This window comes from Triturus cristatus, chromosome 5_1, assembly GCF_964204655.1.
Source record: "Triturus cristatus chromosome 5_1, aTriCri1.1, whole genome shotgun sequence".
NCBI lineage: Eukaryota > Metazoa > Chordata > Amphibia > Caudata > Salamandridae > Triturus > Triturus cristatus.
This window is the reverse complement of record NC_140587.1, coordinates 324,187,615-324,214,254: the sequence shown is the minus strand read 5'-3', so window position 1 is coordinate 324,214,254 and position 26,640 is coordinate 324,187,615. Positions and strand designations below refer to the sequence as shown.

General features: G+C 44.9%; 1 protein-coding gene across 1 annotated transcript in view; it reads right to left on the bottom strand.

Moving 5' to 3' along the window:
- EXT1 (exostosin glycosyltransferase 1) overlaps positions 1-26,640 on the bottom strand; it is a 342,838-nt gene that overhangs the window by 112,229 nt on the left and 203,969 nt on the right. The window lies entirely within an intron of this gene.

Sequence of the window (26,640 nt, the reverse complement as noted above, 5' to 3'; positions counted from 1 at the left end):
ATTAATTTTGACTATATTAATTCTTCTCAAGTGCATAAGAAATTTCATTAGAAACTCAACTTCTATATTTTCTGTATAAATATATGCTCAAAATTCTATATGTCATTGTGTTATATTAGCCTAAGTTAACATAGGCAAAACTGTACTCATGAAGATTTCTGCTTCGCTATCCACACAGAGCATGAGAAAGTCACTTGATGTAACAGGTCAAATGGCCATACTTATTCGCTGTCCTGACCAGACTGGGCTTTGGGCAGAAGTTCTGCGACTGGGTAAAGGTCCTGTACAAAGACCCGTTGGCAAGAGTAAGGGTGAATAGAGCATTATCAGCGGCCTTCTCGCTTGGTCGAGGCACCAGACAGGGGTGCCCGCTGTCCCCCTTATCTTCACCCTTGTGCTGGAGCCGCTGGCGGCCTGGATCAGGACCGACCAGATGATATAGGGAATCTCCTCAAGTGACGAATGGGAAGAGCGTATCTCCCTGTACACCGTTGACATTATACTATATGTATCCAGGCCGTATTATTCAATGCCTCTTATCCTCCACATCTTCAAGCTGTTGGTAGTTACTCGGGCTACAGAATCAACTGGGCCAAATCAGTGGTTTTCCCCTTGTTGGGTCCTCCTTCTAGATTGCAGCCACAGTGTGCGGCTCCAATCAAACTGGTGGGCTTCAAATACCTGGGCATCTTTGTGACCAGAGATAAGCAGTTGTTTCTGAAACAATCTTGCTCCTCAATTAGACCGACTTAGGTTGGATGTGGCACATTGGCGGACTCTCCCTCTAACCTTGATCGGTAGAGCGGCCCTATACAAGATGGTGTCCCTACCAAAACTCTTATGTGTTACAAAACACGCCCTACCCTGTTTGCTCGACCTTTAATCAAGTGGATCAGGAGCTCCGGACGTTATGGAGCGGAGGTACCCCGCGGATCGCCTTGAAGCTACAGAGAAGAATATATGACGGGGATCTAGTTGTCCCAAACATTAAACTATATTACTGGGCCTCACAGATGCTCGTGATGAACAAGTGGGTGTTTGCGGATTGGGGCGAGTCTGGCTATAGGGTTGACAGAGGGGCGATGATAGGCAAAAACTATGAAGCCATTTTGTACAGCCGGAAGAGGAGGGGGGCTCTTACGTTCACACGGCCTCTGTGGTCCAGTCCTGGACAGAAGCAGAGACCCACGTCGGAAGCCGTGGTATATTGACGGACATGACCCCGCTTTGGTTGAGTGACAGATTGTCAGAAATCGAGCTTAACTGGCTTCTCGGGATAGGCGAAAATAGGCAATGAGCACTTGGAGGACGTGTGGAGTAATGGAGCCTTCATTTCATTGGAGTTTGATCTGGCGGCATCTTAGACATTTAATTACTACAGGCTGTTCCATGCACTTAGGGTGCACATCCAGGAGGGATGTGGTCTCCCAGACTCTTCCGCCCTGGAGGACCGTGCACTACAAGACCCTATCCCAAAACAGGGCGTCTCAGTTATCTATAAAAAGTTGATAACTCACCGGACCCACTGGGGCCTCTGAGAGCGAAATGGACAGATGACATCACAGATGAGAAATGGATGGAAGCTCTTCAGGAACCCAGAGAGATAGCGATATGTGCACTATTTAGATTAGTGCAACTGAGGATTCTCCACAGAACATATTATTCTCGCAGTCTAATACGCAAAATGGGAAGGGTGGGAGACCCTCTATGCTTTAGGGGGTGTGGGCTAGAGGGCTCAATTTTCCATACCCTCTGGAAGTGCCCACAGATTTGCGTTTATTGGGAGACAGTGAATGCTACCATGTCGCTGGTACTCTCAGTGGAGGTCCCGCTTGAGGCAAAGGGGTTGCTGCTGTTGATACAGGGGGAGGAAGACTGACCCAGGCATGCTAGAATATGGTTAGCACTGGCCGCAGAGAATCCAAAAGGAATATTGCACGGAACTGGGTATCGAGGCTCCTACCAGGGGTGGCTGACTGGAAGAAGGACCTAGAGTGCTGCCAGAGGAAGATACATTATATCGCAGTAGGGGGTGCATTAAAAATTTTAAAAAATGGTGAAATATACAGTGCTCATGGCAAGCATACCGTAGATTAGACCTGGGGTGAGGACAACTATGCAGAGGGGGCAGGGCCCTTCAGTGACCTATTGTACCGTAGATGATGAATACTACGATTGACTATTGCAAGAGATAACTGTACACGATTCACTCTTATGTGATGCAACATTACACACTAGTCAAGTGTCGATAACGCAATGTGAAGGTCTCTGTAACCGCTACAATCTGTTTAATGTATTGATGAGCGATGAGCTAGTTTAATAAAGAGTTTACTATTTTTTTTTCAAAAGTTGGCTTACACGTTCTTCCTTCTCTTGAGATTCTCATGTATAGTATAAAGATTTTGTAACATTTATGTTACTACTTGCGGGACACTTGCCTGGGAAAATGCCCTTTCGAACTCTACAATGTGCTCTAGCTAAAGGGGCATTGTTTAAGGTTTCATTTAACAGGATGACTTAAGGACTGCGCAATTGTTCCACCTATTTCCTCTGCATTTTTTGTCTTCTTTAGGTCACCCGATCTACATTCCACATGAACTGACCAATAAACGGAATGGTCTGATCAGGTGAGGTGACACCAGAAGGTATCATCCCCAGAAACGCGAAGAATATAATATTGCCCGATAAGAAAGGTTTGGGAAAGCTTCTTTGCTTTGGGAGAGTTTTGCTGCACTTGGAGACTCTTGTGCCTTTATGCAGCTGATGGTGGTGACGGACAGCTGCTGTTCTGCATGCAGGCGAATAACAAACCGACTGATGAGATTTGCAGAACTCAAAGCGGAATCAGCTGGCTTCCTCTCCAAATTTACGCATAGAATACACGCGCACAGTGGTACATTCCTTCGGGGACTACTAAACTGGCATTTCACGTCCTTTCCTCAACTTTGTCAGCTTTGGGTATTGATTTATATATCTAAATGTCTTGTTCCTATAATATGCACTTATTTGCGGAAAGGATTTGATAAACTAAAATATATTAACTAAATTGACTGTTATCATGTTTTACCCACTTAAAGTAAACTACTAAAGGTGACCAGATTAGGGTGATTTCAGGACACCAAATATAAATGTGGCCATTTTATATTGCTTTATCAGAACTCTTAGTGTGTATGATTTTGGCTCGCCTACGCTTCTTCAGGAGATTTGGACCAGCAGAATTAATCCTTTATCTTTATAGCATTGTATTGAGTGTAATTTACATGAGTTTGATTTCATATTTGTAGTTCAGTTATCCAATTCCTGATCCTCATTGGATGACTGTTGAACCCCCTATATCCAACCGCGCTCTCCACATAGCAAGGTCCATCAGAGGACCAAGAAAGTTGTGATGACTAAAAGTTTATAAATTATCATAAATTACACTGAGGTTGATTTGTAGTTAGGGCCCAGCTTACACTACATCAAACCCACTTCCAAGGAGCTGTGGAACGCTTACCAGAGGATTTTTAGGTCAAAGGAAGCATTTTGACCTTAAGGTGCTGTACATAGAGCACTATCAGGGGTTGCGGGCAGGATTACACTGAAACCATACTGCAAGAACAAACAATGAGAAGGTCATGAAGAACTTCAACACGTTAATGGGAAATTACGAGGCCGCACATTGTGCAGTTAAATTTATCTTCCACTGGTTTAAAATTTGAGATAGATGCTGAAAGTTTACCACAATCATATGATTTTTGGTCACCTGCTGAAATCAGGATTAGCATACAGGTCTGCATGCTGCAGCGTCAAATTAAGTATATTTGAAAGTGATAAAACAAAAGCAGCTTCTGGCATTGAGAGATAGGATTCAGGTACTTATTGGCTGTTAGAGGATAACAGTTTCACTGCTACACTCGCAACGTAAAATGCCCCTTCTGATCTAAATGGTCAAAATACAGAAGTATACAAATGTTTGCCAAAGAGAAACCTGAAAGTCAAGTTGCCGTCCTAAAGAGGGATATCGGAAGAATATTGGTAAGTACGTGGAACGCTCTTAGTAGCCTCGCAAACACTTCTCTATAAAAACAAAAAAATACAAGGAAGGAAGTTTTGTAATTGTGTCCTGCTCTCCTATTCTACCTTCGCAACCAAAAACTGAGATACCAACCAGGGTGTCCTCGGTATTTCCCCAGTTTGTCTCCTAAAATTCACAACACTTGTGTGTTGCCACTGAACGTCAGTGCGCCTCCAAGTACCTCATAAAATACTAAACAAGTGAAAATAACTTCAAGGCAGAGGAGGCAAGAAACGGCTTCAAAATGAGAAATTTTTCTCTGAAACACCTCCTTGCAAAGCCAACAGGACTCAAAAGTTAAGCATTCTTTTTTAATTTTCTCCAGACATGTGGCATGTAGGCAAGGGTGGTCTTCGAAACAAACACCTCAATGTTGTTGGGCACTTGTGCTACTGATCACGTATAAACTAAGGTAGACATTGCAATACTGGACCCGGTGTTTCAGTACCAGGCTACTATCAACCAGGTAATACATTTCCTAGTGGAGGTTCCCTGTCCGAGGTTAATAAGTCATTCTGGTTAGAACTACAGGTCAAAATCGGGTAGAATTTTGTAACGAAACCGAGGTCAGGACACGTTCCCCTTCCGCAGTAGGGGACCATACCCATTTCCAAAGGTGATGGCGTTTCCCACTTTTCCAGGAGGCTGGCCTCACAGAGAAAAAATAAAGGTGAAAAGCACTTTGTGAACTCTAGAGCTGTCAGTCCAAGGTCTCGAAATATCAACCCAAACGTGGACTCACAATTACATTACCCTCTGTTTCACATTACATTTTGGGGGTATTTGGGGTAGACTATTATGTGGAGCACCAGAATCAGATCAAGCAAGCAGAGGCTAGCGCCATGATGCTCCTCGGAGTGACAGATGCGCTCTACAAATACTTCCTAACATAACATCGTTAACATTTGCTTTTGGCCGAAAGAGTTAATCATGAGAGATTATGCTCAATACGATTTTACTTCATTTTGATCAACTACTTTAGAGCATGGCGACAGCTCTAATCTCCAGCGTGTTTGTGGTTGTCGGATGACTTGTTAATCTTGTGTCATGCCTAGTGCTGTGGTGGGAGTACGTGCCATTTTTTTTTTTTTTAATAGACTGCCTACTTTTCTGCAGACACATCACAATGCTCTCCTTGGAACCCACTGGTCATTGCTTACCAAGAGTGACCATGATTAAGGCGGAAAATCATGAACTGCACATTAACTAATAATTAGCCCCCTTTATTCTCCCGATGTAGGCAGCAGTAGAACGAAAGCACCAGCTGGCAGAGTTAGAGGTACCTTGCTGAGATGCAAAAATGCAAGCATTCAGAGCACTTTACGCCAGGCGGAAACAAAGCACCAGTGCCTCAGGAGCAGCAGAGTTCCTCTAGGCCCTGCTTGGGGAGCTGTTTCTCGTGGATGGAGAAGCTGGCTGAGCTTGGGGCAGTATGTTTGTGCACGGTCCTCTACAAATACGGTCAGACTGAATAGCACCCTCCAAAGTAATTAGAGAAACAAGTCACCTTTTAGCACCTCGAACCACAAACGGTATCTTGGCACTTACTGTAGGTGGTATTGTGAAACTGAAAGCCACCATTTTATAGACCCCGGTGGGTGAAAGGGAGCGGCTCTACAGTCCTTCAGACCTACAAATGACAGCTACAATGTGGGAGCTGAACCAGAAATCTAATGGCGCGAAGAGACCGAAGGCCCATTACAATGACGAAGTTCCACAGGGATCTTTATTATGCGCATGTGAACAAAGCTGGGGAGAAGTTCCGCCATCCTTACAGCGAGCCCTTCCACCCTCTCAGCAGGAGTGTACACATTCTGCTCCTTCCGACCCCAGGCGAAGCTCTCCCACGCAGTGACCCAAAGAGCTCCTGGCTAAATCACAAATGTGCTGGTTATCATTGCCAATGCACTTCAGTTATTACCGTCAGCACCTGCACTGCCCCTTCCATCACGACCCCGCAGCAGAGACCTGTCCGAGGGCACCCTCGACCGCCCATTAGCTAATAGTCGACCATCGCCCCCCCCCCCTCCCCACCTCTGGGACCGTCGCTGGCCTCCACCCGTCTGCACAATGCAGTGACCAGCGGTACCACCCTCCTTTTTGCACTCTGGGGACTGCTGTCACCGACAGCGTGAGGCGCATTTGTCATCTCTAACAGTCTCGTTTAATCATTACCCGCGGACATCCGCGCCTTTTGGGGTCCAGACGATCCTATTTTCGTCTCTGCCGAGGTCTGTTTGTATGGGAGTAACCCAATTTTCAAAGGCAGCCCCGTGACTACGGGAAGGAATCACACCAACGCCCGCTTGTTAAAGAAGCGTGAACGACTGATCTGCACAAGGAAAAGGCCGCAGACTCAGTGAACGGATTAAGAGGTCTATTACGGACATAAGGCAAACTCGTCCTGCATTAAGGCACTGAACTAGACGCGCATCTGGAGTCGTTTAAAAGCCTGCGTCTGGCGTGGGGTCTGTGAGGTGAAAGGTCCGGGGTGGTGAATTATATCGACGTCTGAGTCCACAGAGTTACTGAGAGTTCAAGAGCGACCATTGTCCCCTTCAGCCATGGCAAGGCCGCTCCCGTTAGGCGAGGCTGAAAACAGGCACACAGGCAGCATCTGAATAAAGAGAGGCTTACTCCCAGAAGAAAAAAAAAGAGCAAAGCAAACAGGCTTTGTTTGTCTACAGCATCCTGTCCCCAATGTGTCGCTTTGTTATGCATGTGTTCATGGAAATGGAAAGTGGGACTCACAAATCAACAGGAGGGAAGGGAGAGGGTGGCGAGAGGAGGGCCACTCGACATGGGCTCATTCACATACTAATAGATACGGAGAGATGTCTGAGATGTATCGGAAGCGAACTGTACACGAAAAAAACAATTCATCGCCTGCGCCCATGGTTACAAGGTATAGATGCAATATAAAGGACGGAGGCTGCTTTATAGCTTGTTTTGTATGTGTTTGTGCTTTCCAAGAGTGTAATTTGTCCAATATTACGTTTTTATCCTGATACTTTTTGTAGAGCATTCAGAATCCCCTAAGGTCATGATCTGCCCTTGACGAAATTACAAATAAACCTTACTACATTATGGCGTATGCGCTCAAGGGGCTGAAACATTACATTTGAGTACTCCTGGCAGCACTTTCTTCAAATTAAGGATTGTTCCTCATCTTTTAGGTCTGCCTGAAGAGTGCCCAAGCTCCCAAATGAGCTCTTTCTACCGTTAACATAATTATACAAGTGGAAATTGAATATACCATCTCCAATACGTAAATTGTTCTAGGTATGGTATAGGTCAATGTGTGCAACATGGCATGTTTACCCACACCATAATGAAATCTATAACATATAGGCACGGACAATGAAAGGGATACATAAAAATTGCTGACAAATCATCTTTACATCCCCTTTATTACATTCACTTACATAACCGTCTGTTCTGCACCCTTTTTAGATGCGACTTTAGAGTACAGATTACTACAATGCAAAAACAATACCTTACCTGTAAATATAGTTCAATATAGGTAACATTTCATAGATTCACATGTTCGAATACTTCCTAGTCGGGCGATGGGAAGATTTCAAGCATGTGAATCTACGAAAGAGTGAATGCCGGAAAACTATTCTTACTAATGCTTCAAAATATGCATAGGGAGGGCTCCACCCAGAGGGTGAAAACTACTCTTTAACCCTATGCTATTGGCTGTTTTGTGTATTATTCAGTCTCACGTGAGAGTCTGCTTTTCAATATATGACAACCTACTTTATATCTCAAAAGTACACTAAATAATCATACATTATATTATTTTCCTCATAGGGGCCTTGCATATATAGAGAGGAATGTTTTTTTCTTCTTTATTTCTCTGTGCACTCCTTTTTAATGTTATAGCCAAGAAGTAATACTTAATCCAGAACCAGTCACTTTGCCAATACTAATTTGTTCACAGGCAGTAGACAAGGACATCAGAGGTTCTGCATGTGTATCCAATAATTACCTCATGTTTTTAAGACAGTTACACGGAGTACATCTACAGTAATGTTTGCAAGAATTAACAATATACATTGTCATGCATACAGGTACCTGTAGCAAATCATCCTTTTTAACTTGGCTGCCCTCGATTTTTCTGCACCATAGTGCTGTGTGCTTTAAGACTCCATGCACTTACCTACTGCTAAACAGTTTTTAAGTGCCTGTGCTTCCCCTGGAAACCAGGTCCTGTATATTTGGAACTCACAATTTGGTATTTAGTTTTTAATTATAGTAGGGAATAAATAAAGTGCATATATGGCAAGGAAAGTAAAATGTCATGTGTGTGCTCCACTCAAAGATATGAAAATATATAGGTCTGCTAGAAGCACTACTGTGCTTTGGCTGAGCTGCAGTTTAAATGCATTTCAGTGAATGCATGGCAGAGAAAAGGTTATTTGCCATGTAGGAAAAGCGTAATTTTGTATATTCTTAAATCACCCTAAAGTGTGCCTTGTAATCCCACAGGGCAGGGTACTAATATATAAAAATAGGGCACATTATACATTGGAGTTAGAGTGCCCGGACAGTGCAATAAAAGCCATAAGCTATTTCAGTGTGAAGGCATGCCTTGACCTTTCCATAAGAAGTTTAGTTATGATTAATATCTTTACTTCCACCTCTATTTAGGAAAGGGCTAGACAAATGCTGCAACGGCATTTCCTGCTTAGTTGTCAAGATCTTATCCAATGATGAAATTAGACTTTTGATAACTTAGAAAGGTAGCTTTGTAATAATGTACTTTATGCTAAGCAAGACTGGCCTTAAAAACAGTTCAGGCATGAGTCACACCTCTAGAGCTGAAATACACATCCTTGGCTTAAAGAGTTAACAAACCTGGCTCAGAAGACAATGGCTATCCTTTGGGCCCAGGGTGTTAAGTGCTAACCATTTAGCAGAGAGTGGATATCTGGAAGTGAGCAGGACCAATGGTCAGCAAGAAGTGGCCTTTAGCAGTACCTCTTTTGACTTGGGGATGCTAAGGAGGGCTTCTCCTATTTCATCCACAGGATCCTTCTGGACAGCCAGACTCCAGCCACAGTAGGAGGGAAGCGCAGTTTTAACCCTGCCATGCCTGTATTACCACCTTGTTCTTTATCACAACTGTGTCAGGCATCATCACATGAGGGAAAACCAAGTCCCCCCCTCCTCCCAAACACAGCATTTTCTGGGTTGTATTGCTACTCAAAACACTGGACTAGTCCGAATGAGGCACACACTTTACTTGCTCATGTATATGAAATATATCAACAGTGTTATTTACAAGTAATCATACAGAACGTATTTTGCACAAACATTCAGGATAACCACGATATTACATATATTTTTACCCAAGCTTTGTCAAGAGCAGTTGCACACTATTGCCTTTCATTAATACGTGAACAATCAGTCTAGCAATGCTTTACCTCTGAATGACGTTAAACACCAAACATGCAATTCTACTGGAGTGACTCAAAACTGATACCTACACGGTACCTCATTTTCCAGCATAACAGAGGCCTTTCTTTATCTGGTGTGCCCTACACGCTACGAGGAGAGAGCTCGCCTCAAAGCACTTCACGTAATTCGAAAGGACGAACCACCCGAGTTTAGACAAAGCACCACTTGTTCTTTGGAGCACTGACAAATTAAATTAGAGGCCATTACAGGCACTTGCGGGAGTCACGACACAGCCACTTGTGCTGATGAACCCGGGTCTGAAGGGCTGGAGGTGGCGGATTCAGACTAGGAGGGGGGAGGGCTGGATGAGGAAGTGCGACACAGATCCCGCGCGCCAGACAAAGATGGCGGCACAGGTCCTTGGCGCAAGCCAAGCTGATAAAAGGGGGAATCAACGGAGCGGCAGCGCTGCGTTACACTAGGAAACACAGGCGGCACTGTAAAGAAAATTACAGTTACAAACGGCTGAGCAAGCCAAGGAGTAGTTATTAAACAGTGGCAACCCGGAAGAGGGTAACCTGCATAACATTTCGTAAACACTATGTTGCGCCACCAGAGTGACGCATATCTGACGTTCGTAGTACTATAAGTAACAAGAGTGAGGCGCTGGTAAATTAAGTAATGGCACGCGGTTAAGTTAAAATGTGATTTAAGCACCTCTTACGGGCGCCCGTTGAAACGCTTCAGACAGACTCTCACAATGCCGGACAGTCTAGGCCAGTTTAAGGGTAACCCGTACTTCTGAAAGGGTTTAATAGGCGTGCATTTAATAATTGACAAAGTTGACGGTACACCTGTTGAATTCTCAGATTATGTTCGCCCAAATAGCAAAGAACCCCACAGCAACTGTCGCGCTGCCTGCAAAATGCTGCAGGCTCAGTTGGAGGGCGAAGATAAAACAGCTCAGATTTTGGGGGGTGTGATACCGTTACTTGGTCAGCTAGATAAAGTCGAAGTGGTATTCTGCAACAGTACACAGACTCAGGCGAAACCAGTGCGCTCGCTAAAGACATTACACTGGACTATGTAAACAAAAAATCGGTCCAATGAAATATCAAAAAGTCAGACAAACCTTCGGCAACTTTGTCAAATAAAACATCCTTTTAAATCATTAATATTACAACTATTCCATCAGGTTATTTTCGGAAATTAAACCAAGCAGGTTTTGGTGACAATCATGTCGGAGATTTGGTGGGTTTTCGGACATGGCATCATTCATTTTTTGTGAGGGGTGGTTTCCTCAATTTTAATAAAACTTTGACACGTATCTGCGTTTGAAGGTTTAAAGCACTTGCATACCTTTTTTTAATGAAAAACACTAAGGCCACGGAAATTATGCGGCAGGGGAGGGGCAAATTATGCTGCAGGGTTAAGTAAATTATGTGTAATGGAAAGGCATAATGCGCCACATTTTGCGATAGACACTGTAAAAATGACAAAATAATGAAGTTATGCTGAGCATCGGTTGCACCTCATTAGTACCAGCTGAACACCCACATATAGTAATAAGCACCAGAAAGGTGACCAGCCAATCTTTGCAAAGGGTATTCCTCGGTGTGGCAACATGTGCAGCTGCATTTTTAGTAACTGTTGAACCGTTTGCGCTATAAAAAAAAAAATTGGGGGACAAATTTGCAGATTATGCTTATGTGTCAAATGCGGCAAACATATAACAATGCAAAAAACGCTCTGTTCGCATAATTCCAGTGGCATTGACAAACACACCGAGATTAATTAAATCTAAGGCTGCTTTTCTCCAAGGGTCTGCATTTCAGTGGAAAATAGCACCCGGGATCCACCGTGAGGCTCCAACATTACAATGCATCACTGAAAACAGCCATGCGCCGCTCCCCAAAGGAGTCCGCTTCATGAGGACGCTCCACATCAGACTGCACATATGCATAATCTAACAGGACTAAACCCATTTCCAATTTTTAGACTACTAGGCACGGAGAATAAGGCCCTTGGAGAAGGCCAAGACCAAAAATCCCTCTGCCCACTCTTGCCGTTTGTTAGAGCTTTCTCTCCACAGTGACCCTGGGAACCAAATAGAGCTGCCCAAGGAACTGATGCTTGCGGTGCCAAGTAGTAAGGACACAGCAAGGGATGGAACTGGGGGCCCCAAGGTGCCCTAATATAGATGGAAGAAATCGGGCTCAGGATATTATTAAAGCTCTAAACATCCACTGGGTTTAATATTGAAGATAAAAATATCCTTGTGTTAAAATGTCAACCAGAACGGACGCCACTGGCGTGGCCCAATGTGGTTACTATCTGCCTAAACATGTCCAAATTGAAGTCAGCTGGTATCCCAATTTCAAGCTTCCGTGAGGTTCCTCCAAAAATATTAAACTAGAGAGATGGGCAATGGTTTTAAGATCATCAAAATATCGTCCTTGGCACCTTTGCTTATATGGTTATCACATCCCGACTTTGCTTCTTAAATATAAACATAACCAATAACAAGCAAACATAACATAGCCCGCTAGTACGATAGGTGGCAAGGGCCCATGCAAACGGTAGTAAGACGCTACACAAATGCACATCACTAAATGTGCTACCCATGGCAGAAAAATTGATAACACATGCACTTTTTACTGGACACGCCAGCATAGGCTTTGCTCACTTGGGTGTCCAGCTATTACGACAGATAGTAGATGGGTCAATAGAGCCTTTTCATCTATACACGCAATCTGTGTAGGGGTGGTGTACCACACTGTCCATTAATAACGCACACAATATGCTAAGCAGCATTCTGTGGTTCTCCTCACATAGTATCACCTTACAGGCTAATGGCTCTATATAGGGTGCACAACACATTACCGTGTTAGTGAAAACTATTAACAACAAAGATCTGTGAAACCAGAGCTTCACCCATCTTCCTAGCGTTAAATTAAAGTACCATTTTTTTCAATGCTTCCTTTCCCCCTGGTAATGAAATATTTAGTATTTAAGATTTGTATTGATTGCACAAATACACAAATATAGGTAGAACAAATTGCAGTTATATAAAAAGCGAATAATTAATATGAAGGGCAAAGTTCTAAAAGGTGACAATTTAGAGACCAGAAGTGAACACTGTCCTCTCTGCAACCTGAGAGCTGTAATAAAAGCACCCAGAAAGATGTTTGAGAAAAGGAAAAACATTTTTTGGATACTTGCTAATAAATCCTAATTTAAGGAAAAAACAAAAGGTTGAAAGAAAAAAATATTCATCAGAACAAGACATGGAGATTCCAACAATGCACTGCTTGTTAGGCCAGCTGTTCACTACCAGAAGCTGAAGACCCCTGCTGAAGAATTTTTTACGATTTGAACCTCAAAACAATACATACAGCTACAGAAAGAAATCTAAACAAACAGATGCACAAATTATTAAATATTTTATTTACTTAACAAAATGTATACAAAAATCGAAGGTTGGGGCTTTTCAAAATGATGGTTTATTTCTAAAATGTGAAGCAATTTAGACTCTGGCATGTCCCTTTTTTTAAAAAATTAAACGCAAGCTCTTTTTTTTGTCAGCGCATAAGAGTGCTTGGATTGAGGCCACCAATCCTATACATTAGATACTTTTTTTTGCTGTACTTGCACTGCCCCCAATAATCGAGCTAAGTATACCAACTTAACTTTTATGAGTATCTATCTTGTGTTCAGCAAAACAAGCAACAGGCTAATAAAGTTTAAAAGGAGGAAAAAAGCATACATAAATCTCTGCTACCTCTCATTGCTTGACACAGACCCGAGTATGAATCGGGTCTCAGATCAGCATTTAGCTTCTAGCGTGCATCAGGGGTGGGGTGCACACCGACAGTGGCACCTCACAATGTTACGTAGTGCACAATCAGACCTGGACCAGAAGGGGAGGGTGGAATAAGTTATGTTGTATTGCTTGATGTCACTTCCTAGCTCTGTGGCAGTATAACTGGATAGTCATTTGCCATTTCTCTTAATTGCAAACCTACATCTGTACAAGTGCACCGCTGTCCTGACTGCTAGGATCATAATGTAATACTGTCTTTGCTTATTTGGAAATGGCAATAAAACTAGGTTGAAAAAAAGTGCACACCCTGACCGTGTCTTTGTCTCTCCTTTCGTGTCTGTAATATGGCACAAGCCAAGCTGTTCCATCATTTAGACCCCTGGGTATCGCACAAGAGCATATTTAATGCAGAGCCATCCACACTGCAGAAGGGCCAGCCCAAGGGACTGCAGCTTCTTCTGTAATAACAAAGTACCCCAGGGGTGCAGACGTCCTCTATGCCCCCAGACGCCATCTATAAAATGGCCCCAAGGGGTCAACAACTCACCATGTCAGTGTATGAAGCCTGAACTCAACGCAGGTAGCTGCAAACTATGGGCTACCAGTGAGAATGCATCCGTCACCGGTTCGTAAGCTTTGTTGCTTCATAGGGCAGTATGAAAGGTACCAAATACGCCCTTTTGACATTTCACACAAAGCTTCCACTGGGCATCAGGTGGCATTCAAAATATAACTTGTGTCTAACTGCCTGTGCCTGCTGCCAGCCGAGCTGCCTGCCTCCCTGAAGGCAGCAGTAGTCTACAGAGCCAGATGCGCTGTATGAAAGCAAGGGAGGAAACTGGGAAAAAAAACTGGCTGCAAGGCTCACCTCCCGCCTGATATTTCATCCACTCCCTGTGAGTGTTAGTTTTAGGATTACTAAAAGTTTGGAGGTGAGAAAATCTAATTGGAAAACTTTTTTCTGCTTAAAGTACTAATTGATTTCACAGGTGTTTAATTATCATTTGCTGCAAGGTAATACCTCGCAGTGCCATATAAAGTGGATTTCATTTCCAAAGCCAATGACAAAGAGAAGTTCGAGCTAAAACTGGATGATTGTTCTATAAATCAAACATACTGCCTCATGCCTTTAAAATCTTTAATGCTCTGCTATAATGATATCTGACGACCTTGAAACCGACAGAAGGATTTCCTTTGCCAAGAGCTACAGGGCGACCATGGAAGCGTTTTGCTGTGCCTGGTTCATAAGCAGCAATTCAACAAACCGTAGTGCTCCAGATGTGGTATCCAGGAAGAAACCTGATTCAAATGCGGCAGCGTCTCCTAGGGGCTCCAAGGCCCTTGAGAGGGTATGAGCAGTGCTTAATTTGAGCCAGTGGGTGTCGGTGGGGGCACCGCTACTTATTTCACTGCATTGTGTATTTACAAAGGCATGTAAGGCAAAACAAAGGGAAAAGATAAGGAAGCGAAAGACAGCAAACCCCTCTCCAAGGGAGACAGTAGAAACCTACTAGAGTGGGATAAAAGAAAAGGGAGTAAATACCACCAGCCTTGGTATTCGGCATGCCGACTTTTAATTGCACCAGCCGCTGGCCTCTGAGCAGAGCTTCGGGCACCGGCACTCTTTGTTTCACAAATTAAGCACGGGGTAGGAGGTCTACGGAGGCACTGAAATATACGCAGGTCTGCAATAGTAAGGAGATGTAAGCGCTCAGCAGCATTTTCCTCAGAGTATGGTGCAAGAGTTTATCCCACCTTGCACGAGATTCAGCAAATCAATTCTGCGTCTCACTCCCTTATCTGCACTATGGTCCAGAATGACACCATTAAATGCTACAGAAAAATTGACTTTTATGTTTATGTGTAAATGCAAAGAGTAACTGTGCAATTCCTATAACCATTTTACAATAGATTGAAAGTGCTGTTTAACAATGCATTTTTGCTTGAAGGTGGAGGCGATGGATGCAGCAGAAGCAGAAAAAGGTAGTAGGGTTGTCTCAATTGAGGCACTGCATATGATAAACATCTGACAATCCTTGTGTGACCTTGGACAACTCCATTAATGTCCCATGCTTTCTCTTGCATTCAACCATGCAGGAGACAAGCATTTACTAGGCAGCACTGTGAATACCAAGTGTCAGAGAGAGATGCCGAGTGTCTGGAATACTGCATTACTTTATAAAGTGACACTGCTCTAATATTAAAGCTTTGAATAAATGTCACTCACTATCGACATGAATGACTCCGTTAATCATTCGGTTTTCATCACTGCTCCTAAAAGCATCAATTGATATTGTGAGGCTTCCAAAGTACCTCCGATTTAGAGACATCTAGGTCCATGCAATTGCCTCCTGTCCATCTCTGTGCCCTCTTCAGAGACCATCTGAAAATGTTGACATCTTTCTTGCAAGCTGCTGACAGCTTGACATGCAGCTGCTAACACCAGCATACTGATGCACTGTTGTAGGCTATCCATGTGTCACGAAGGAGGGCAGAACAGAGAAAGAAAAACATGTCAAAGGGACTGCAAGATGGTGCACATCAAAAGGCTGTGATCTCAAGTTTCCAGCAAGGATTTCACAGCTCATAGAATACATCTCCATATACTGCTAACAGACTGAAATAGCTCACTACCTTTAACTGCGTGGTAACATTGAAAGACAGCACAGGGCTATTGTATTAACCAGTGGCTCCAACTCTTACCCACCACAGAAGCACATCCCAACGACAAATCACTCCTCTTGCGGTCAAACTAATCAACTACAAGAAATTCCAACTCCCGTTACTCTCAGGGTGGTGGTGTTAGAACATCCAGCAACCAAACGGCCCCACTCAATACATTATTTTAGCACTATAGCTCACCTGGGTAGATCTACCCTCAGCCACAGTCTACCAAGAGACGATCACAACGCAGTCACACTACTCCAAAGCTTCCCATGACTGCCGATACGGAAGAGTAGAAGTGTCATTTATGCAGTTGATTACACACCCACATCCTACCAGAGATGAACACATATTCATCCCTACCCAAAGGTCACTTCACATCTACGCCTATCCAAAGATAAAACAACTAGGCATAGCAGAGAATGCAACACAAACACCTACCCAGCACAGACTGTTCAACATCCTACCGACGCAGAGTCTCACATGCTAACCACTTTTGACTCCGAGAAAGACCGAACACCATTCTACAATGAGGCATTCCACAACCATTGAGACTTATCACGCTGCCGCCAGAAGTGTCCCCACGGGCTCTCAAAGCCAGGGATAAACAATCTAAAGTGCCTACTTATAAGGATCTTCACCTCTTAACCAGAGACGCCCACTCTACAACTATTCTCTACCCAGAGAAAAACACCCCGCAACCAACCCAGGTCAAAGAAAACGATACAAACCCACCTCCTTCACTGAGAAGCGATGACCCAAAAACGATTGCCTAATAAGAGAAGATATTTGGTCCACCCAGAGATCATCATGCAGTCACTTATGTTTGAGATCAAACCTGTATCAGGCTTTCCTAAAAATAAATCTTGCAACAATGTCTGCTCACAAAAAAGTGCTGCACGATCACCCATACCAAGAGGTTAAACCAGCAAAAAATCCACTGTGTCACATCAGTGGCAAAGAAAAAGAGTTAAACAATTATCCTAATGCACTCCCCAACAACTACTATACAAATGTTCACAGAACAGGCAATTGCACACTATGAACTGGGCACTGGCCTGCTGCTTGACTGCACTAAATAGAGCATTACTTTTGCAAGGTGAGGCTTTAACTTTGGAGTCACAAACTTCCATCCAGCTAACGTGGAAGGCCACTCCAATGGTTCTAATGGTTACAACTTCAAAACTGGTGGCCATGGTTAGAAACAGACTGTAGCAACAGAATGTCAACCCAACACGCTGAGCATATTGTTATTAACAGTACATGCAACACTAGGTGTACCGATCATTGTGTGCTTTTGTCGATAACACAAGTGGTTCTGAATGCAAGCACTTAAAAGCCCATCTAAAATCTCTGGGAATTGCAAAACTAAAGTATAATTGGCTATGCTTCTGCTCTGAAACCCAGTTCACACCAGTCATGGTTAAAAGTATGTTTTAGAATGTTTAAGTGAAGCATGTGGATATTTTATTCACAAAAGAGCCCATACAGACCTCGACAGCAGAGAAGAAATGTCCAACAGCAAGTCCCTGGTTTTAGAGAATTCCAGCAAAAACCATGGTTAATATTGCAGGAAGACTCAAACATACACAACTATGCTTCACCTGGGAATAAGTATTCAGTCACTGGTCCCTTCCATAGACTTCCTGTTTCTTAAGCACTGTTAACACCACCCAATAGATGGAAGGAACTACTATTGCACTCAAGTGTTTCAGAGCAGTAGATGGCTCATGTACAGTGCCACATGGGACTCTGGAAATAAAAATAAGCAGCCACTACAGAAGAGAACGCGCCTCTGCATTGCAGACTTGGACCTACATAGGGGGCGGGATGCAGAGTAGAGTCAACCGAGATTGTGCAGGAGAGACAAGTGAAAAAGGAGGTAGTACAATTCCCCAACATGGATGATCGGTGCCAAAAATGACCTACAGATAAATGATGGGTCTGACAAATGAAGGTGCAAGTGATAGCAGACATAGGGCGAAGGGCAGCCAGAAAGAGTGGACTGCCAAACTAGGTGAGGATAATAAGTACACTGCTGCAGACTTGGGGGATTGATCAGGTTTAAAAACAATTGCATGTTTTCTTTGAAAACAGCCCAAACCCAGATGAACAAATCCAGTAAGAGGAGAAAGTGAAATGTAAATCGGTGCCTTAATTAGAGGCGGAGAAACCTCTTTAACCGCTTCAAGCTACAAAGCGCATTTGCTGATTTTCTACATTCTCAACATCTGTGACCTAGCATGGATACTAGGGTTCCAGGAAATCTACTCCTCGCTGACCACTGATTAATCACACCCCCAAAAACTCTCATGCAGAATCCTCAAGCAGCTTCTGAAATCCTTGCTACAACACTCCGCTATCCTCGGTCTTTAAAGGAGCTGCCATAGATACCCAAGGCCAGTTTTATTCCTGCTGTCCAGCCTTCGCCAGACTCCACTACCAAGGATTTTACATCTTCTTAATTTTGGATGGGCGACTGCATGGTCAAATACTTATCAACAGCAAACCCATGTCAAATAATGCTTCATCAAGGTCTCTCCAACTCAGTCCACACACGTGTTCCATCACCAGCATCCCTGTTCCACTCTCTCAGGCAGCAACTTCTCCTCCAATCAGAGGGTGGCGAAGGCATCTCGCAAGAATCAACTGGGACTCAATTTAGTGCACTCCCCATTGGCTGCCCAGCATCGCACACTGGAGCTAAAGTCCAGTGTCAATGGTGGCTTGTCCCTTCGCCTCCTAACATGTATCAACTGACAAGATAAGTCCGCACTGAAGGCCTATATGGCCCTCAGTATGACTGCTGCCTGTTCATGTACTCTCAGCTGCATAGTGGACTAGTTCTGCCCCCACCCCCTTCACCCGCAGCATAGAGAGAACGGCTCAGTGGTAGACACAGCGACAAGGAAAATATAGAATTTCATTTTGAGGGCCAAACTGAGTTGTTGAGAACTAACCGGTTTGAGAGTCGACCACTGTAGGGATATTTCATGGCCAGAGACCGTTCACATTTTAGCAGAATGATATTTTGCCTGCATCAGAGGAATTCCATGTCATTGATTCTTTCACGCTGCAACCAGGGACCTTCGTGTTGCCATCGTGTGCAGTTCTGTGACATTATCAGTTTATTTACAAGCACGTAGCGCAGACAGGTCATGCATCAACTTAAAATCATTACCATGAATGCAACATATTTATCCACGTCGTCCGCCTTGTCACGGGGACACAGAATCTGAACCGGGACATCAGGCAACGTCCCTGCACGCATCAATCTTTCTTTCAGCAGTCCTCTGTAATCAGATTGCGCAGCAGAAAGCAGGGGCGTCCGTGTACACGCCAGGATGCCTTTATATTTCTATATTAGCGCTATAATATATCCAGTTAACAATGCCTGCAACTGTGAAGCAGCCAAACGAAAGACCCTTAACTAATCCCAGAGGAGTGCTATATGAAGACGTGCTGGAGTAATAAGCAGCGGACGCATTCGTGGTACAGCTGCTACCCAGCAAGTGAGAGCCATCTAACCCGTGCTAGCGGGGTCCTGTTGGGCAAGGAGCGTTGAGACAAGCAGCAGCCTGAATGCATTACTTACACCACGTCACGGTGGCCTCGAGGCCTTACTTGAGGCGTGTATGAACAAAGGAGCCCTACACATGACTATGTATTTAACGGAACGGACAGGCTCCGCACCCATGGTTGACACCCACGCAAATAAGCGTTGTGAGGTGCGCACAAATGCTCTTTACTGTCACTAAGAGTATGCCTGACATCACCACGGTATGATAGGCAGACAGGCTGTCATTAAGTGCATGCCTGACGTCACCAAGGCACGATATGCAGACAGGCTGTCATTAAGTGCATGCCTGACGTCCCAGAGGCCTGATAGGCAGACAGGCTGGCTTGCAAACATATGCCTGATCATAAAGACGGAGTGACATTTTCTTTTTTTAAAGAAATAGTACAGGGTTCCCAAAAGGTTACAATCAATCAGGAAATTTGTAGAGCACACTACTCACCCATAAGGGTCTCAAGGCGCTTGGGGGGGGGGGGGGGGGGGGGGGGGGGGGGCGTGCTGCTACTCGAGTAGCCAGGTCTTGAGTAGTCTCCTGAAGGTTAGTAGGTCTTGGGTCTGCCGTGGGAGGGTGTTCCAGGTCTTGGCGGCGAGGCAAGAGAACGATCTGCCGCCGGAGGTCGCTCTTCGGATGAGAGGGACAGTTGCTAGGTCGTGGTCGGCAGAGCGGAGCTGGCGGTTAGGGGTGTAGAAGGTTAGTTGTCTGTTTGAGGTATGCTGGTCCTCTTCCTTCACTAAACAAGCGACGAGAAACCGCATGATACCCTATAACCAACAGAGGGCGCTCGACTCCATTCGCTGCTGTGACATTGTGCAGATGTGCTGTAAATGGGGTTACATGGTGTGTATCCTACCAGAACTAATGACGAGCTATGAGCCATCTCCCAGGAAGTGATCTCACACTGTAACTCGCCTGCCGCAGTAGATATGTTTTTCTTACCATATCCTGTCGGTTGAAGTGCGCCACTGTTGAAGGCCTTGTTTTCCTCACCCGTGCAAGCAATGTTTGTACTTCCAATCATTGGTTCATGATGTCTATTGACCCAGAGGAGGCGTGAAAGTGCGGTATATAGCATTGGCGAAGGACACTTGCAGGGGAAAGAGATGCTTTTCATGAAGAGTAGATTATAACCGAAAAGAGACTTCAAGTCCTAGAGTTATTTACACACGTTGGAAATAGGACAGGCTTTTAATAGAGCTTTACGTGTAACATAAACCCAAACTTGAGAGGTTTGTGGTCTCTGTGGATGAGTCAGCGATGTACGATGAAAAAGGAAAAAAAAGTATGTGCTAACACCCACGCAGCTAGTCGCAAGAAGGAGGCGCAGCAGGGCCTTTCACCAACACGGACTGATCTTTGTACATTAGAGCCGCGTCTGAAAGTTTACGTAATACACCCAGAGGGGTCCTAATGAGGTCGGGAGTGTCTCTTCCCCCCCCCCCCCCCCCCCCCCTTTACATGCAGAAGGTACAAACCCAGGGAACGCCTCTCCAGTACAGGGGCAACAGGATCCCCGGGAGTATACGGGGGTACCTGCCCCGATAACCCTCATCATCCCCTTCAAGTATATGCCATGCAACGCCCTGGAAGACCTAAGGTAGACACAGAACTCCTGGTTCACGTGCACACACTCCCCCACGCACGCTTCTAGAGTGGCTGCTCACGGGCTAGACAGCAGCGTCCTTGTGGAGACTGGGTCTTTACACCCCGCACCCTTCTACAGGGTGTGCAGGGCCACTCACAAGTAGACAGCAGGAGCCCCGTGGAGTCCAGTTTGCACACTTCAACAGGGGGAGCAGGGGAAGCTCAGGGGTAGACAGCAGGCCCCACCTAGGAGTCTGGTCTGCAAGTTACTACAGAGGGCATGCAGGATCAGCACGCAGGAGGGTGATCGAGGAGTCTGGTCTGCACGCTTCTACAGCGTGTGCAAGGACAGCTCACAAGTAGAATGGTCCCCAGCGAGTCTGGTTCCTTGCACCCAACATCCACCATCTTGCATGCTTCTACAGGTTGTCCAGGGGCAGCTCACAGGTCCCCCAGGGAGTCTGTTTTTTACATGATTCTACAGGCTTCGCGCAGGGGCAGCGCACAGGTAGACAAGAGGGCCCTCTGGGAGTGCGGTTTGCACGCTATTCAGGTATGCGGGGGAAGCTCATATATAGACAGCTGGGTCCCCTGGGGAGTCTGATTTACATGTTTCTACAGGGTGTGCACGGGCAGCGCACAGGTAGACAGCAGCTCCCCCACCCCCCCCAGTCTGGCTTGCATGCTTCTACAGGCATCGCGCAGGGGCAGCGCACAGGTAGACAGCAAGGCCTCTCGGGAGTCTGGTTTGCACGCTTCTACAGGCGTCGCGCAGGGGCGGCGCACAGGTAGACAGCAAGGCCTCTCGGGAGTCTGGGTCCTGTGCAGTAAATCAGACTGTGCCTCTCCGTCGAACCTTCAAACAGATGTTCTCGCGGTTCTTCCTCTCCCAGGTGCCAGATGGTTTGTAAGATGGCCTCCTGCTGTCTGCCGCCCTGCACATACCATGCAGTGTTGATGTCAGCGGCTCCACTGGGGCATGAGGAGGCTGACCCTGGCCCATTCATGGAATGGCGGCACTGTGAAGTCATACTACGAGGAATGTGCTCCAGGAGACCCACAGACATCGCGGCCTCAGGGATGGCATTCATGCACTGCAAGCACACAACTTCCGGGGTTCACTAGCTTTCAAATGGAGCCCCTCATACCAAGCCGACACTGTGGAACAAAACAAATAAAAACATCCATTCGAACAGAATATCTAACTTGATTCGCACTCTTGGGAGGAGAACGGCCATAGGCCCTTCCAGCGGGAGAGAGGGCAACTCAAGATAAGAGATACGCATGGAAAAAACTAATCTTATTTTTTTTTGTGTGAAATTCCCTCAAATGCGTGTTTCAGTTCTTTCTCACCTCGGCCAGTTTGGTTCTTATTTACAGTGTCTCAAACCACGAGAAGGCCTGAAGCGAGAAGCCACCAACATTCCTACATGTAGGTATGAATAAATGCAATCAGGCCGGGGCATGAATCCTGCCTAATCAGGCAAGAGAAGACTGAACATGTTAATTAAGACTCCTCCTCCTCCAGGATTAAATGCTACATGGGGTCGGCCTGTGGCAGAAAATAACCCCAGGCACCAAAATAAAAGTGTCCCCATCATTGAATAGGACTGCTAAAAAATAAATGGCCCGACTTTCAAAATCTGGGCAGTTTTGAACGTGTAAAGGACTTGCTGGAATAGCGTTTTGCGAAGTAGGGGATATTGCATGAATTGGAGCTAGCTGCAGGCAACGTTTGCTTTCCTATCATGGAAATCAACGGCCCAGCAGACCGTAAAACAACCCTAAAAACAGCCAGAAACCAGACATTCAGGTACTACCTGGTTGTCAGGCCTGTCCGAGCCCGATGTTCGGACTCATATGTACGTTATTGAATCGCCTGGACAGATGCATGCACATTTTATAGACTGCAAGGTAGGTGTAGGAACGCTATGATTTTTTTTCCATTTAAGCAATTATTTTCTAACTGCCCCAATATTTAAGCATTTAACTACATTTTCCCTGTATTTTCAGAAAACATGTCGTTCATTTGTCAATCTCTATTAGACACTTTGCAATTAGGTTGGAATGTTGCTCTAGAAAAGAAAAAAAAACACTTTTTAAACGTTTAATCTGCCAGAAAGAGGAACACACACGGAGTGAGTCTGCCAGCAAAGGAAGCCTGGCTCTTTCATTTGCCCTGATAGTGGTGTACCAAAGCCAGTTCAAACTCCTTCCCACACACACCCTTGCATAGTGAGATGTTAGAACACAACCATCAGCAAGCAACATGGTGGGAGGGCGCTAAAAGGTTTACCCATTGGTGAAACCATTATCCCTCGTATGTACACCAACGTCTTTTATCCCACCTACTGAACTGCAATTAAAATCGTTCTTAATTTTGCCTTAATTAACACGTTTCTGTCGAGTTACACACTGGCAATGTAGGAACCGGATGCCAGTGATGCACCATTCACAGCAGTAAGCACAGGTTGAAGGGCTTCTCCTGAAATAACATTCTAAGGGGCACGCGACTCTGTCCCTCAACACACCCATGGCACTGGAAGACTCTTGTCCTGTGACCTCAGACTGGGGTGACAGCAGAAGCAAGCGGAGGGGTAATATGGCAGAGGGTAACAGATCCTGTGGATCTGTAAGATGGCAAGTTTTGAGATCTGCAGGCGATTTTCACGGCCACAGAGTAATGAGTTGGGGGTCGGATTCTAGTCCCCCCGCCCCCCCCCCCCCCGGCGAGGGGCAATCCTGAAAGAAAAAAAAGTTGGACGTGTGGATACTGTTGCAGCCAGGCTGAGACATGGAGTACTATTTTCCAGACAATGGGGAGGGATTAGGAGGTGGGAAGAAGTAGTAATATACGAAATAGAAACGTGAACTGGGTGGGCAAAAAGTACACAGGCAACACAGCAATGAAGAGAGGACACCAGAGCAAGCACAGCATGGAGGAAGGTGGAGAGCAGTACATTGACGATGGAGAGCAACAAGTAGTGCGGGCAAAAGAAAAACTTAAGGAAAGACTTAATTTAAAAAAAAAAAACATTAAAAAAATCAAATAAAAAATAAATAAAAAATCACGGAGTCCTTAACCAAAAAGAAAAAAGTAGTGCTTGAAACGCAAGCAATAGAAGCACAGAAGTCCGCCAATCAAGTGCTCCATAGGAGGGATAAGTGCAAGATTGAAAAGCTGAGAGACAAATAAAAAGTAGGCAAATGAGTGACAGGACAGTCAACCAACGATTAGCAGTGGGTGGACTCCAAACCCCTGCATGTTCCTAGCAAGCCCACAATATGTCTTGCAACAGACAGCGCCAATTTCAGTATGCAAGACCAAAAAATAGCTGCTTGGGTTTTTAACTGCAGTTAGATGCTGGAATTTGCTGCAAAACCATGGACTCCATTTACAATATCCCAACAGTTAAATGATGCTCTATAATTACTTTGCTATAGTTAAACAATTTTACTGATATTTAAACGCAGACATATAGGCAACTGCAAGATATTTTCTGCAAAGTTAAGAAGTTGCAGTATTCATTTCTCGGTCAGGCACCTTCTTAGAAAAACTTAATTGCCATTGGTTTATTTTCTCAAAAATAAATTCTTAGTGCAACGGACTGATGTTTAAAAGATAAACATATTTAAGAATCAATGCGTGCAAAATTAAAAGTCCCCATGCAACAATACTGGAAGCCATTCCAGAAATCGTTAAAAATAGCCGAGGGCATCAACGGAATGCCATGTGTCCTGTGGTCCATTACAGGTAGTACATCTGCTTCCTTAGAGACAAACTTCCCACTCACTGGCAGAATGTTGTAGGAACACAGCCCCCTGGTGGCCGTTGGGAGACAAAGTAAGCGGAATAGCAGAGGCAGTAACCGTTTCAATGATTCATCGGACAGAAACCAAAATTGTTTTAGCAGATGTAATCTCCTGTCTGGTACTTATCAGTTTATTAAACAAACAATCGCCAGGAATGCAGCAAAAGTCCAAAACTACTAAAGGGGAATGTAGACAAAATAAACTTGCCTGGTATGCGCAAGGGGAAAAGGATAATCCCTCCCGGCTCCAATTAAATGTATAGAGAGCGAGCTCGTCCTGGCAGCGAGAAACCCATCAATACAGATGGCTGTACGCATCTGAACTCTTTTGCAGTCCGAAACAGCAGCAAAGCAAATGACGTATTCCATCCCAATGCAAATAACCTACAATGTTGCCATTGTCGAATACACCCGTTGAGCGAACTTGGGACATCATATCATCAGGACATGGCATCCAACGAGAACACAAAGATCTACCCACAAACTGAGCCTCGTACATCAGGTCAGGACTTGGCGTCCAGCAAGATCATAAACTTCAATCCACTGGGCGAACTTCATACATGTGGTCATGACACGGCCTCCAATGTGGAACACATGATCATGACACGGCCTTCAACGATAGCACAAACTAAAATCCACTGGGAGAACTTGGTACATGTGGTCATGAAATGGCCTTCAATGAGAACACAAACTTCTATCCACTGAGAAAGCTTGGTACATTAGGCCTGTGTAAAGCAAGTAGCCAAAACGCACGCAGCTTAAACGAGGAGACAAAAGAAAGCAGAGATAATTATGAGGGCAAAATATGGAGGTTTGGCTAATCGAACACACTACTTTCCTTCAATCTAACTATGTGCATACCGCAGCCATAAAACGAGAAGCACACAAAAGCAACACCATATATTGCCCACAAGCATGCTCATTAAAGTAAAAATAACCAACGGTGGGGAGGACCATCACACATCCATGATGAGCTCAAAAAATGCAGCTGCCCTAAAGATGGCTTCTTTCATCTGTCAGGCCAGCAAACCAGTATCATAGCATGATAAGGAAAAGCCATTAGGCTGTTTCTTTAAATGGGTATGACTCCATCACAAGAAAATACTCAAACCACCATAAGAAGGAAAACAAAATCAGAAAAAAGCAGGTGCAACAAGAGATATGGGGGCCAGGGGCAGAAAGAAAGCAGTAAGAAGAAGGAAGCAAGATTTGCGTTAAGGTGGATGCAGTGGCAGGCAGCTCAGTATTCAGATTCATTCGAGAACTGTAGTCACATTACCGGGAAAGATACTCTTTCATATGGGCACCCTTAAAACTGCAGTCCTACTTCTGTTCAAATAGGCATCTTTCCTCAAGTGAATTGGACTTTCAGGACCACAATCGCAAGAAAACCCAGTACCATGCAAACAAGCTCTCCTACGCTGCCAGCGAAAACCACACACCCTCACAAGAGCTGTGCAACAAACTCAGACTTCTTTCATGACAAGATCACAACTATATACAGAAACTTCAAACCCCAACCTATGTCCACGTACTTTGACAGATACGCCTCCACTGCAACCGACACAAACCACAGACTGACCAGCTGGAACCACCTCTCCACCCAGGACATCACTGCCATTCTAAAATCCATCCACTTGGGAACTCCCACAGACCCATGTCCGCACCACATCTTCAACCTCGGAAACCAAAGATCGGCAAGGAACTCACCACCCTGCT